Source organism: Erinaceus europaeus, chromosome 12 (genome assembly GCF_950295315.1).
Source record: "Erinaceus europaeus chromosome 12, mEriEur2.1, whole genome shotgun sequence".
Taxonomy (NCBI): Eukaryota; Metazoa; Chordata; class Mammalia; order Eulipotyphla; family Erinaceidae; genus Erinaceus; species Erinaceus europaeus.
The window spans coordinates 45,842,778-45,855,905 of NC_080173.1; the positions used below are offsets into that span (position 1 = coordinate 45,842,778).

General features: G+C 48.8%; 2 non-coding genes across 2 annotated transcripts; both read right to left on the reverse strand.

Annotated features, from left to right (window-relative positions):
- Positions 1-971: 971 nt before the first annotated feature.
- LOC132542158 (U2 spliceosomal RNA) lies at positions 972-1,162 on the reverse strand. Its single transcript, XR_009553281.1, has one exon. It is a non-coding gene; the product is annotated as a U2 spliceosomal RNA (small nuclear RNA).
- A 7,069-nt stretch (positions 1,163-8,231) lies between these two features.
- On the reverse strand, positions 8,232-8,420 carry LOC132542179 (U2 spliceosomal RNA). The gene has a single exon (XR_009553300.1). It is a non-coding gene; the product is annotated as a U2 spliceosomal RNA (small nuclear RNA).
- Between the last annotated feature and the right edge of the window lie 4,708 nt (positions 8,421-13,128).

Here is a 13,128-nt window from a genome sequence, read left to right on the forward strand (position 1 = left end):
TGCCCTTTTTTTCTGTGGCTGCTGACTACGGAAGTGGGGTGTAGTAGAATCAAGACATCTCCAGCACTGCTTCTCACCACTTGTGAAGCTTTCGAAAACCACCTGGCCCCTTTATTAAATTTATTGTTTTTGAAGGTACAGGCGTTAAATTCAAGATTTCATTTGTTGCCGTTGTAGTTATTACTATTTGTAGTTATTTGTTGCCCTTGTAAAGTTATTGGTGTCATCGTTGTTAGATGATAGGACAGAGAGAAATAGGAAGAGGGGGGGAGAGAAAGACTCCTGCAGACCTGCACCTGTGAAGCGACTCCCTTGCAAAGGTGGGGGTTCGCGGCTCGAACCGGGATGCTTACACCGGTCCTTGCAAGGCTTTGCGCCATGGGCGCTTAACCGGGTGCGCTACCACCCGGCTCCCAAGATTCTATTAAGAGCCAGACATCAATCAGGTACATGTGCTGCCGGGGTCATTGAACTCAGGACCTCATGCCTGAGGAGTCTAGTTCCTTAACCACTGCGTCATGACACTGGCACAGAGCAGCACTACAGAAGAGTGCAGAGGGCGGGTGGTCACAGCAACGTGTCAAGTGGGGTGCGGGGGAAGTGATGGGAAGGGTAGAAAGTGATGGGAGAGGACTGACTTCCCCCCCCCACCACACACACACACACAGGAAGCTTTAGTCGAGGTAGGAGATGAAAAGAAAGAGAACATGGATGGAGTCTTGGAAGCAGGCAGGAAGGACAGCGACGAGTTTACCCAAGTAAACAAAATCTGTGTTAAGACAGTTAACAGTAAGACGGGAACCCCGAGAGAGAAAGAGAAAATCAGGCACGAAGATCCTGTCTAGAGGAGCGAGAGGCAGTAGAAAAAAAAAAAAAAAAAGACACCGGCAGGAAGTAACAACTTTGGGAAGAAGAAAGGTTGAGAACGAGCGCCTCTCATTTTCCTAACTTTCGGCAAACGTATAATGAGGAGGGGGTGCACCGTTCCTGGAAGTACTGCAATACCAGGTCGATGCGTGGAGCGGACGGAGCAAGCCCCTATTCCGACTCCCTGCTCCAAAAATCCATTTAATATAATGTCCTCGGATAGAGGACGTATCAGATATTAAACTGATAAGAACAGATACTACACTTGATCTTAGCCAAAAGGCCGAGAAGCGATACCGCCTGCACACGCCACGCTATTGCTCCCTTCGTATCACCCATATTTTAGTCACGATGATGATGTTAAATCTCAGGCTACCATGCTGTCTACCTTGCCCGAAATTATCTTCGATGTCACCAGCAATGCGCAGCTGTTCATTCATTCTCTTATACTTTTAACGAGACCTTTCACGTCCCAGATTTTCCCATCGTCCATTGCCCGGTCGGAGACACCCCCCCCTTCATCTGAATACCACGCCCACTGTTCCCCCCCCACACACACACACACTCAGAGGAGGCGGGGCGGCCGTGCCCTGACTCCACCCTCTGGCACCGCGCGGCTCCAGACCCAACCCGCGCCCACCGGCTGGAGGGGCCAAATCCGTGTGTAAGGACTCGGGCAGCAGAAAGGAACCCACACTGCAGCGGTTCTCCTTGGACTTGGCTTTGCTCGCCACCCTCTCCCCACCCCCAGCCCAGCCCCTCACCCCCGCACCCCGGTCAGTTCCGGGGACGTGACCGCGCACGACAACGTCGCGCTGGGCCTTGCAGACCGCAGCTTCCTCCCGAGGGTTCCATTATTATTATTATTATTATTATTGTTGTTGTTGTTGTTGTTGTTGTTTTTTTTTTTTTTAAGATTTACTTGTTAATGAGGGGGTTGACCTCAGGACCTCACACTTGAGAGTCCAGTGCTTTGTCCACTCTTTTTTATTTATTTCATACCATGACAGATTCACATGGGAGAGGAAGGGAGGGAGGAGAGGGGTGGGGGTAGCTGGGGAAGATACCAAAGCACCACCCCGCTACATGTGATGTGCTGCTGGGGAATCAAACCCTGAACTCCCCTAAACTGACCTGTTTTCCTTGGCCTGATAATCCCCACCTCTGCCAGACACACACACACCCCCACCCCCACTCCACCCTTACACACACACACACACACACACACACACACACACACACACCCTCACCCTCCACTTCCGTCCGCTCTGATTTTTTTTTTTTTTTTGTAACCAGAGCACTGTTCAGCTCTGGTTTATGGTGGTGCAGTGGATTGAACCTGGGGCTTTGGAGCCTCAGGCATGAGAATCACTTTGCGTAACCATTATGCTATCTACCCTCCGCCCCGCTCTGATTTTTTTTTTAATATTTTACTTTTATTTATTAATGAGAAAGATAAAAGGAGAGAACCTGACATCACTCTGGCACATGTGCTGCCGGGGATCCAACTCCAGCGGGACCTCACCCTTGAGAGTCCGATGCTTTTATCCACTCACTGCGCCAGCTCCTAGGCCACTCTAGGTCCTCTCCTGCGCTCACTCCTAGTCCACAGTCAGCAGATTAGATCGAGGAGGTTCAGGTTGGGATCCGGTGTCTGCAGAATCCGCATCTCTGTTGGTCACCCACCCATCGACCCTGATCCAAAGGACATCCGCTGACTGTCCAGCCGTGCTCACTTGTGTCCTCCCTTGGAAAAGGTAGCTTTCCGCCCCCAAGTTCATGGAGAAGGAGAGGACGCAGTTTGCAGTCCACACTGAGGCTGACATCATTTGAATGTCTGACTGCTGATAAAGAAATAAAAATTGAGGGAGTCGGGCTGTAGCGCAAGCGGGTTAAGCGCAGGTGGCGCAAAGCACAAGGACCGGCATAAGGATCCCGGTTCGAACCCTGGCTCCCCACCTGCAGGGGAGTCGCTTCACAGGCGGTGAAGCAGGTCTGCAGGTGTCTATCTTTCTCTCCTCCTCTCTGTCTTCCCCTCCTCTCTCCATTTCTCTCTGTCCTATCCAACAACGACAACAACAATAATAACTACAACAATAAAACAACAAGGGCAACAAAGGAAATAAATAAATTAAAAATAAATTTAAAAAAATTAAAATAAAAAAGAGTTTACACTCTTTAGCAAATATTTAAAATTATATGTTCTTAGTCCTTGTAACAACAGCAACAACAACAACAAAAAAATAAAAATAAAAATTGAGAAGTGGGAGAGTCGGGTGGTAGCGCAGCGGGTGAAGCACAGGTGGCACAACGCGCAAGCAAGGACCGGCGTAAGGATCCCGGTTCAAGCCCCCGGCTCCCCACCTGTAGGGGAGTCGCTTCACAGGCGGTGAAACAGGTCTGCAGGTGTCTCTCTTTCTCTCTCCCTCTCTGTCTTCCCCTCCTCGCTCCATTTCTCTCTGTCCTATCCAACAACAATGGCATCAATAACAAGAACAATAACTACAACAAGGACAACAAAAGGGAATAAGTAACTTTAAAAAAAAATTTTTTTAATGGGGGTCAGGCAGTAGCGCAGCGGGTTAAGCGCACACGGCGCGAAGCGCAAAGACCAGCGTAAGGATCCCGGTTCGACCCCCCGGCTCCCCACCTGTAGGGAGTCGCTCTATGAGTGGTGAAGCAGAACGGGGGTAGATAGCAGAATGGTTATGCAAGCAGATTCTCATGCTCCAAAGTCCCAGGTTCAATCCCCCGCACCACCATAAGCCAGAGCTGAACAGTGCTCTGGTTAAAAAAAACAAACAAAAAAAAACGAGTGGTGAAGCAGGTCTGCAGGTGTCTCTCTTTCCCTCTCCCTCTCTGTCTTCCCCTCCTCTCCATTTCTCTCTGTCTTATCCAACAACAACAATATTAATAACCACAACAATGATAAAACAACAAGGACAACAAAAGGGGAAAAATAGCCTCCAGGAGCAATAGATTTATGGTGCAGCCACGGAGCCCCAGCAATAACCCTGGAAGAAAATAATAATAATAACAATTGTTGTTGTTGTTGTTTTCGACGGGTTATGTTGTTTTCGCCGGGCTGGCTTCACGGGCGGGTAACAGATGACCAGGGACTCATGGTTGAGCTGTAGGCAGTATCTCTTTATTCATGCAGGACGCAGCACAATCTAAGAGGAGCTAAGCTAAACTCAAGGTAAAGTAAAACTCACAATGCTGTCTTTATATATACTTGCCAAGTAGGGTGGAAAAAGGATGTGACATAGAGAGGGTGGAGAGAAAAGTGACTGGTGAAAATCAGAGTGTGACAAGGAGGGGGTGGAGCAGGCGAGAATCCTATCACTGAACCACCAATGCCCTGGAGGGAGGGTGGTACTTGTTAACAGTGGTTATGAAAATAGAATGAAGTGGTTATGTAAATAGAATAGTGTTAAGGAGGGGGCATTTAAACCAAATGAAACAGAAGGGGTCTCATGCATACCAACAAATAATAATAATAATAACAATAACAATAATCTGGGGTGATGGCTGGTGGCGCACCTGGCTGCATTACAAAAAAAATTCCGTTATACTGTGCTCCAGTGTTACAGCTCAAATGTAACCAAAGAATGAAACCGAGGCCACTTGGAGGGCAGGGAGTTACGTTTTATTTTATGTTAAAGGAGACCTGAACAACCTTGTACGGCAGCACCTAGCTTTTTATCTATGTCAAGCTGGGCACAGCACAAGCTGATTGGTTACAGAGTCCATCAAGCTGATTGGTTACAGAGTCCATCAAGCTGATTGGTTACAGAGTCCATCAAGGCTCTGGCAATAAAGGTGAGAGCAGGCTGGCTGGAATCAAGAGTTCACCATTCTGGATACTCGAATGGAGAAGTGAGAGTCCACCAGCAGCAGTTATTTTCCTTCTTTTGCTGTGGATTTTTCATTTCAGTTGAGCGCACATTCCAACACACAAGTACCTGGGATCAAGCCCCTGGCCCCCACCTGCCGAGGGGAAGCTTCACAAGTGGTCTGAACCCACGTCCTCTCACGGGCTACAGTGCTCTACCCATGAGCCACCACCTGCTCCATACCTGGTTCATACTAATGACTTTTTTTTTTTTTTTTTTTTTTTTACCAGGGGGCTTGCTCATCTCTGGCTTCTGGTGGTGTCAGTTATTGTCCTGGGACTTTGGAGCCTCAGACACCAGAGTCTCATACTCGCCCCTCTATTTTTTTTTAATATTTATTTTATTTATTCCCTTTTGTTGCCCTTGTTGTTTTATTGTTGTGGTTATTATTGTTGTTGTCGTTTTTTGGATAGGACAGAGAGAAATGGAGAGAGGAGGGGAAGACAGAGAGGAGGAGAGAAAGATAGACACCTGCAGACTTGCTTCACCGCCTGTGAAGTGACTCCTCTGCAGGTGGGGAGCCGGGGTTCGAACCGGGATCCTTATGCCGGTCCTTGTGCTTTGCGCCACCTGCGCTTAACCCGCTGCGCTACAGCCCGACTCCCGCCACTCTATTTATTTATTTTCCCTTTTGTTGCCCTTGTTGTTTATTATTGTGGTTGTAGTTATTGATGTCGTCGTTGTTGGATAGGACAGAGAGAAATGGAGAGCGGAGGGATAGACAGAGAGGAGGAGAGAAAGACCTGCAGACCTGCTTCACCGCCTGTGAAGGGATTTCCCTGTAGGTGGGGAGCCGGGGGCTTGAACCGGGACCCTTACGCCAGTCGTTGTGCTTTGCACCACGTGCCCTTAACCCGCTGCGCTACCGCCTGACTCCCTTTTTCTTTTTTAATAATACTGTTTTATTTATTTATTTATTTATTTATTTATTTATTTATTTTCCCTTTTGTTGCTCTGGGTTTTTCTTGTTGTGATTATTATTGTTGTTATTGACATCGTCGTTGTTAGATAGGACAGAGAGAAATGGAGAGAGATGGGGAAGACGGGGGTGGGGTGGGGTGGGGTGGGGAGAGAAAGATGGACACCTGCAGACCTGCTTCACCGCCTGTGAAGCGATTCCCCTACAGGTGGGGAGCCAGGGCTCGAACCAGGATCCTTATGCCGGTCCTTGCGCTTTGCGCCACGTGCGCTTAACCCGCTGCGCTACCACCTGACTCCCTCGCCCCTCTCTTTTATGAGCACGTTGATAAGCAAGACTTGCCCCCAGGTCCACTGCCTCACCACTGCAGTAACACCAACCCTGTCATTTTCTCTTCTTTTCTTTTTTTTTCTTTTCTTTTTTTCCTCCAGGGTTATTGCTTGTTGGGTAGTATGCCACCTCCCCCTGGCTTCTGCTTAACCATATGCCTATATAGGGATTTACTGATCCAAAGCTTTGGTCTATTTACATAAATCACTTTTACATAAAGCACTCCAGGGCATTGGTGGTTCAGTGATAGGATTCTCGCCTGTTCCGCCCCCTCCTTGTCACACTCTGATTTTCACCAGTCACTTTTCTCTCCACCCTCTCTATATCACATCCTGTTTCCACCCTACTTGGAGAGTATAAAAACAGTTGCTCTTCTGATTAAAGACACTTGGAAATTGCTTTCCGGCTCCGAGAGTTCCAGAGTGTATCTCCTGCGGAAGTTAGTGCGGCACGAGTTCCTGATCCCTCTCCCACGCAGCAGCCTAGATCGGCTCCAGTTGAGTTCTCTCCAAGCCAGAGAGCACTAGCTCGGGAAGAAGTACCCTCAGGCTATCCCGGCAATTGCTGGGCTCGGTGCCTGCACCATGAACCCACCGCTCCTGGAGGCCATTTTCCCCCTCCTTTGTTGCCCTTGTTGTTGTAGCCTCGTTGTGGTTATTATTATTACCATTGTTGATGTTGTTCGTTGTTGGATAGGACAGAGGGAAATGGAGAGAGGAGGGGAAGTCAGAGGGGGGGGAGAGGAAGACAGACACCGGCAGACCTGCTTCACCGATTGCGAGGTGACTCCCCTGCAGGTGGGGGAGCCGGGCCTCGACCTGGGATCCTTACTCCGGTCCTTGCACTTTGTGCCACGTGCGCTTAACCCACTGCGCCACCGCCTGACCCCCTCATTTTCTTTTCTTACCAGAGCACTGCTCAGCTCCAGTTTATGGTGGTGTGGGGGATTGAACCCGGGGCCTCAGAGCCTCAGGCATGAAAGTCTGTTTCATAACCTTTATACTGTCTTTGAAGGAAACATTGCTGAGAACTGACCCACCCTATCCTCACGGAAAGAACTTACCTTGTCCAAACAGAATGAAGGGGACATAGGGAAGAACATATCTCCTCACCCACACAGGAACAAATTAATCTTGCTCTTGCCTGAATCAGACACATGGGAGAGACTTCCTCCAGGCCCAGTCTTCCCAGGCAATCAGAGATATCCCTGAATGCACCATAAATCCAACCAAGACCACCGGTCTTCTCACACCACCGGAAATAGCCCTGAACCAAGACCCTATTTATATAGGCCTCCAGCCTGTCCCAGAGCAGGCTCTCAAGCTCTGCCCCCTCGCCCCCTCTCCCCCACCTCCCAGCCTTCCTCCCATGGCCTCTCAAGCTCCCCCCCCACACACACACACAATCTGATTAAAAGCTTTCCTTCTAGTCTCAATGGTGTCTCACGGTTCCTGGAGGCCATTTTCCCCATTTTGTTGCCCTTGTTGTCGTTATTATTGTTGTTGTTGGATAGGACAGAGAGAAATTGAGAAAGGAGTGGAGACAGAGAGGGGGAGAGAAAGTCAGACACCTGCAGACCTGCTTCACCGCCTGTGAAGCGACTCCCCCTGTAGGTGGGGAGCCGCTTAACCCACTGCGCTCACATTTCTAACAGTCTTCCTCAGCCCCTGAAGCCTTTTTTAATTTTTTTCCCCCTCCAGGGTTATTGTTGGGGCTCAGTGCCTGCACTACCCGCTGCGCCACCGCCCGACCCCCTGAAGCCTTTTATATTATCAATTTTCTTCGTTCAATTATACGGCTACCAGAGCACTGATCCACTCTGGCTTGCGGTGGTGCTGGCATGAAAGTCATTTCCCACAACCGCCACAGCCTCTTCTTGGTGAGGGCATGGTGCCATCAGTGTCTACATCCAAAACACACCGACACATATGACTTGCTCAATACCGTGTGGGCTCCCTGCCTGGAACAGATCCAGGCAAGCAGACATTTCCTGGGGGCCAGGCTGATGCGCACCAGGTCAAGTACACATAGTATACAAAGCACGAGGATTCGAAGCTCTGAAGACAACAACAAAAGTGCGGTCTAGGATGAAGTAGAACGGTGCATGAGGTGAGGGGTGAAGTAGAGCGGTGAACAGCAGGCTTTCTTCTCTTACCTTCCACTCACGGGCAGGTAATTAGCACACCTCATCTTTGAGCAACCAGCGTACTAGCCCCAGAAAGGGGTGCACCGTCCCTGGAAGTACTGCAATATCAGGTCAATGCGTGGAGCGGACGGAGCAAGCCCCTAACCAACTGCCGCTCTAAAAACCCATTTTATATAATGTACTCAGATAGGGGACGTGGCAGGTATTAAACTGATAAGAACAGACACTACACTTGATCTCAGCCAAAAGGCCGAGAAGCGATGCCACAGTTTTTCACCCTTCTGCTACCCTACTCCTGTCACACACTTCCAGCTCACGGTGAGCCTACTCGTCCTTAGTCCAAGTCGCACCGCTTTTGCTTCTTTGTCGGAATTATGGGACATTCTGGACATTAGACTACCGTGCACTTTTTGCAAGGAAAATCATCTATCTGATGCTGCCTGGTGTGCTGGTTAGGCGCAAGCTTCGTTAGCATTCGCGATTTACATACCCCAACCCCGCCTCCCGCAGCGGCATGTCCCTCCCCTCCCTCGGGCGAGGCGGTGGCGGAGCCGGCCGCCGCAAGACCGCCTCTGCACCCCGGAAGTCCGAGCTGGGAGGCGTCGCTCTGCTAGGAAATCCGAGCCTCAAAGGGGACTAGCCCCGGCCCCCTCTAGGGCCTTTGAAGTGATGCCAGAGAGATGGCTCGCTGTCCTCTCTGTCCCCAGGGTGGGGAAGGGGGGACTGCCCGGGCCTGTCTTTACCTGTCCCATCAGCCTTCCTCACACAAGTAGGCGAGTCTGTGTTTACCCCCTTGAGAGCCCAGAGCCTGATGTAAGGACTGACTAGGCGCAGTTTTCTCCCTGCGTCCTAACTCGCTCCACTTCCAGAGGCCCTGTGAAGTGGGTGTTACTGTTACTATGACTAGTATCCCTTGGTAAGCTTAGGTAGGGTGAGGTGGGCGAGTCTTGGACTGTGATTTGAAGTAGTGTTCCCCTAAATCTCAGATGAAAAGACAGCATATTATTTGTTTACTTTTTTTTTAAATATCTTTATTTATTGACTGGATAGAGACAACCAGAAATTGAGAGGGGAAAGGGGTGATAGAGAGGAAAAGACAATAGTCTGGGAGATGGCACAGTGGATAAAGCACTGGACTCTCAAGCATGAAGTCCTGAGTTCAATCCCCGGCAGCACATGTACCAGAGTGATGTCTGGTTCCTTCTCTCTCTCCTCCCATCTTTCTCATAAAAAGAGAGAGAGGGAGAGAGAGAGACCTACAGCGCTGCTTCACCACTTGCAAAACTTTCCCCCTGCAGGTGGGGAACATAGGTCCCTGCGCTCACCACCTGGGCTCCCTTTTGTTTACTTTTTGCTTGTTTGTTTTGGATGGATGAGGGGGAAAGAGAGAGAGAGAGAGAGAGACCGACCTGCAGCACTGAGTTACCGTTGATGAAGTTTCCCCCCTGCAAATAGTGGCAGAGGGCTGAACCTGGGTCCTTGAGGAGGCACTGTAATGTTCGCACTCAACCAGGTGTGCTACCGCCAGGCCCCTAAAGCATGTTTAAAAAACCAGGGCTGGGGAAAAGACTCTGAGGTTTCAGGGTCCCCAGCACCTCCGTGAGGCAAAGCTGAGCAGTGTTCTTGTTCTCTTACTCTGTGTATCTCCAATAAATTAAAATGAAATAAGATAGGATAGGATAGGATAGGATAGGATAAAATAAGCGGTCCAGGAGGTGGTGCTTTGGACTCTCAAGCATGAGGTCCTGAGTTCAACCCCTGGCAGCACACGTACCAGAGAGATGTCTGGTTCTTTCTCTCTCTCCTATCATTTCTCATGAATAAATAAATAAAATCTAAAAAAAAAATAATAGGATATAAAAACAATAAATCCTGATTCCCATATAGCATGCTCCTTTGCCATGTATGTGACCCAGTTTTGAACCCACCGAAGGAAGCCATCACTCTCTTTTTTATTTATTTATTTTAAATATTTATTTATTTATTCCCTTTTGTTGTCCTTGTTGCTTCATTGTTGTAGTTATTATTGTTGTGCTAATTGATGTCGTTGTTGTTGGATAGGACAGAGAGAAATGGACAGGAGGGGAAGACAGAGAGGGGGAGAGAAAAACAGACACCTGCAGACCTGCTTCACTGCTTGTGAAGTGACTCCCCTGCAGGTGGAGAGCCAGGGGCTCGAACCAAGATCCTTACACCGGTCCTTGTGCTTTGTGCCACCTGCACTTAACCCACTGAGCTACCATATTTATTTATTTTTAAAGATTTTATTTATTTATTCATGAGAAAGATAGAGGGATAGAGGGAAAGAACCAGACATCACTCTGGTACATGTGCTGCCGGGGACTGAAATCAGGACCTCATGATTGAGAGTCTGATGCTTTATCCACTGCGCCACCTACCAGCCCACGGAAGCCATCACTCTCTCTCCCACCACCCTCCCTACCTCTTCTCTTCATCTCTCTCACTCACTCACTCTGCCTTCTCTGTCTCTATTCTTTTTTTTTCCCTTTTGTTACCCTTGTTGTTTTTTTATTGTTGTTGTAGTTATTATTGTTGTTGTTATTAGATAGGACAGAGAGAAATGGAGAGAGGAGGGGGAAGACAGAGAGAGGGAGAGAAAGACAGACACCTGTAGACCGGCTTCACCGCCTGTGAAGCAACCCCCTTGCAGGTGGGGGGGGGGGCTCCCGCGGGATCCTTGAGCGGGTCCTTGTGCTTTGCGCCATGTGCGCTTAACCCGCTGCGCTACCGCCTAACTCCCCTCTGTTTATATTCTATCAAACAGAAAAAGGAAGAAAGAGAAAGAAGGGAAGAAAGAAAGAGAAGAGAAGACTTCAGCTCTATATAAGACAATCACGGTATGGTAGAGCACACATATTATCAAGCTTCAGGTCTCTTTGTCCCTTTCCCTCTCTATCTGCCCCTCCCTTCTCCCTTCTCAATTTTTCTCTGTCCTATCCAATACAATGAAAAAAAAAAAAAAAAAGGCCACCAACAGCTCCAGCCACAACCATGGAGACAATTAATTAATTAATTAATTAAATACAATATTTGGGGGCTGGGTGATGGTGCACCTGGTTGAGCACACGTATTATAAAGTGAAAGGACCCAGGTCCTAGCTCCCAGTCCCCACCTGCAGGGGGAAAACTTTGAGAGTGGTGAAGCAGTGCTGCAGGTGTCTCTTTCTCTCTCCCTCTCTCTCTGTCTTCCCCTACCCTGTCAATTTCTGGCTCTCTAGCCAATAAATAAAGATAACTTAAAAAGAGAGAGAGAGAGAGTCGGGTGGTAGCGCAGCGGGTTAAGTGCATGTGGCGCAAAGCGCAAGGACCTGCTGCATAAGGATCCTGGTTCCAACCCAGGCTCCCCACCTGCAGGGGAGTCACTTCACAAGCGGTGAAGCAAGTCGGCAGGTGTCGATATTTCTCTCTCCCTTTATGTCATCCCCTCCTCTCTCCATTTCTCTCTGTCCTATCCAATAACTACAACAATAAAACAACAAGGGCAACAAAAGGGAATGAATAACTTAAAAAAAAATTCCTTCTCCACTCTATTGACCTGAACGGTTCCAGCCAAACGTGTCATCACTGAGTACTGAAGATGTAGTTACGCCTGAGAGATGCTGTTATTTAAAATACTTATGTGGCAAGCAGTACCACCTCGACGTGTTTCACTTCACACTGTGTCTATGGACGACAGGCCTGAGATGTCAACCCTTCAGCTCTAGTACTCCTAGCTCACAGGACTCCTTGATTCCACTTAGCGTTGTGCACTTCCTAACAAAGCCACAGCACCTAGATATGGACCATGGCCCAAGAAATAGAGCACATGTATCCACAAGCCAGGGGAAAATATACACCTTAAAGCGGAAGTGCGCAGTAGCTTGCGGCGACCCAGTAAGCGCAGCAAGCAAGTAGGAAGACCTAAAAGAGACACCATGAGTTACTTAATCAAGCACTGTCTACTTAGACCTAGATGTGTATCCTCCTCACCTCTTTCCTATTTCCCTCAATCACTCCAAGGCTAACCTCGTCAGACAAAGTAAGGACTACAAAAGCTGGATCGGGGCATACTTTAATGATGGCTCTTTTGGTTACTACCAGGTCACCTCATCTCCTGGGGCCCTGGTCAGGGAGTCCTGGGATACCCTCACAGACATGATGGGCCTCGACCTCTAACAGACCCCTCTCTCCACTGTCACTGGTCATCTGCATCAGGAACAACATAATGGACCCCTTTGTGGGCCCCTACAGGAACTTGCCCTCCGTGTGGATCAGCAATGGTAGGGGCTGCCCCATTCTCTGAAGAGAGGTAGGGCCAAAACACTCTTACCACTCGAGGAAGATGGGTCCAGCAATGGGTGCAGCCTAGCATGTTCCTAGCTCTGACCACAGAATGCGAGCTCAGACCTACAGGGATGCAGAGGTTACATAGGCGCCTGCACTGAATATAGATAGGCCCCAGATCAAATCGGTGGGGTTTACAGTTAACGATATGTATATACTTTCCCCATATTGGGGAGCTACTCTCTGCCCTGATCCAGCTTTCTAGTCCTATTTCCAACTCTGACACCATCTCCCCAGACAATACCATTGGTCCTCCTGCATGTGAGCTGTCGGGTTCAGGCAAAAATTAGTGAAGTCATGGGCCCCTTGGAATATACCTAAAATAGATCTACTAGCTTTTTCCAGAATGGAGACCCCAAATCTCATCTGCTATGTATATCCTTGCCTTCAGGTTCCTGATTATTAAACAATGTGTTCTGCTTTATATCTTTTTTAAAATTTCATTTCTATTTATTTATTAGATAGAGATCGAGAGAAATTGAGTGGGGAGGGGGGAGATAGAGAGACACCTGCAGCCCTGCTTCACCACTCGTGAAGCTTTCCCCCAGCAGGTGGGGACCAGGGACTTGAACCTGGGGCGTTGTGCACTGTAATGTGTGTGCTTAGCCAGGTGCGCCACCGCCTGGC